The sequence below is a fragment of the Octodon degus genome, unplaced genomic scaffold (assembly GCF_000260255.1).
Source record: "Octodon degus isolate 3935 unplaced genomic scaffold, OctDeg1.0 scaffold00072, whole genome shotgun sequence".
Taxonomy (NCBI): Eukaryota; Metazoa; Chordata; class Mammalia; order Rodentia; family Octodontidae; genus Octodon; species Octodon degus.
Window position 1 is genome coordinate 2,066,665 of NW_004524648.1, and position 1,023 is coordinate 2,067,687.

General features: G+C 36.3%; 1 long non-coding RNA gene across 2 annotated transcripts in view; it reads left to right on the forward strand.

Annotated features, from left to right (window-relative positions):
- Window positions 1-815: 815 nt before the first annotated feature.
- Window positions 816-1,023, forward strand: part of LOC111817845 — an 8,771-nt gene continuing 8,563 nt past the window's right edge. For both annotated transcript variants that reach the window (XR_002821948.1, XR_002821947.1), the window contains exon 1: window positions 816-917. This is a non-coding gene — a long non-coding RNA (uncharacterized LOC111817845). The remainder of the gene's footprint in view (window positions 918-1,023) is intronic.

Consider the following 1,023-nt stretch of genomic DNA (forward strand, 5'->3'; position numbering starts at 1 on the left):
CTTAGAACAGTGATGGTGAACTTTTCAGAGCTTTCAGTGTTAAACAACCAGCTGTGAAATGTGTACCTTAGATTTGCCACCACTGCCCAAGTACTATCAAAAATGATGATAATAGGGGCTGGGGAGAAGGCTCAGTAGAATAAGAGCTTGCCTGGCAAGTGCAAGGGCCTGAGTTCAATCCCCGGTTCTGCCAAAAAAAAAGATAATAAAGTAGCCCTGAAAAGATAGATACTAGCCCAATTTTTTTTATAAAACCTCAAATTTTTATTTTTAATAATAAATTAGTCCTTGAAGAAGATTTTCATTATTAGGGAAAGATAGTTATTCTCACTACACCGATGGGATTTCTGAGGTCTCTGTTAAAGTCATCTCCCTCATGGGCCCATCATTGCCGTAACTGCCTTCCCCAGTTCCATTGGAAGGCTCTGTTCCCCAGCCCACCACCTTACCCAACCCTCCTGGTTTTTAAATTGGTAGGCTTTGGGCAAATACTATATGTTAACCTTTGTTTTCTGGTATAAATGTAAGTTACTACCTATTTTAATAGTTAAGTAGCAATTATACACAGTGTTTCAGTGTTACTTATTATTGATTCTGTGACTGAACTGGGAAGTTGTTTGCATATTTCCATAATCTGGAGACAGCTCTTCTTTTGTTTTTTTTTTTGTGTCAAAGTGAAAGTAGTTTTGGAGAGAAATGTATGTTCTTAATATTTGAGTCTGTTCCTCAAAACCAGAGGTAGGTAGAAATATGTAATACTTTGTGTATAGAATTTCTAAAGTTAAACAGTTTGTAATTTTTCCCCTCTAGGTTGAGACTGAGCTAAAGTTAATCTGTTGTGACATTCTGGATGTACTGGACAAACACCTCATTCCAGCAGCTAACACTGGCGAGTCCAAGGTTTTCTATTATAAAATGTAGGTTCTATAGCAGAAGGTAAAATATGATATGAAAAGTTGGCCTTCTTAGAATGATGACTCTTCTGTGTAGGTTTTCAATTTTTATTTAAGAATATTTTAATGT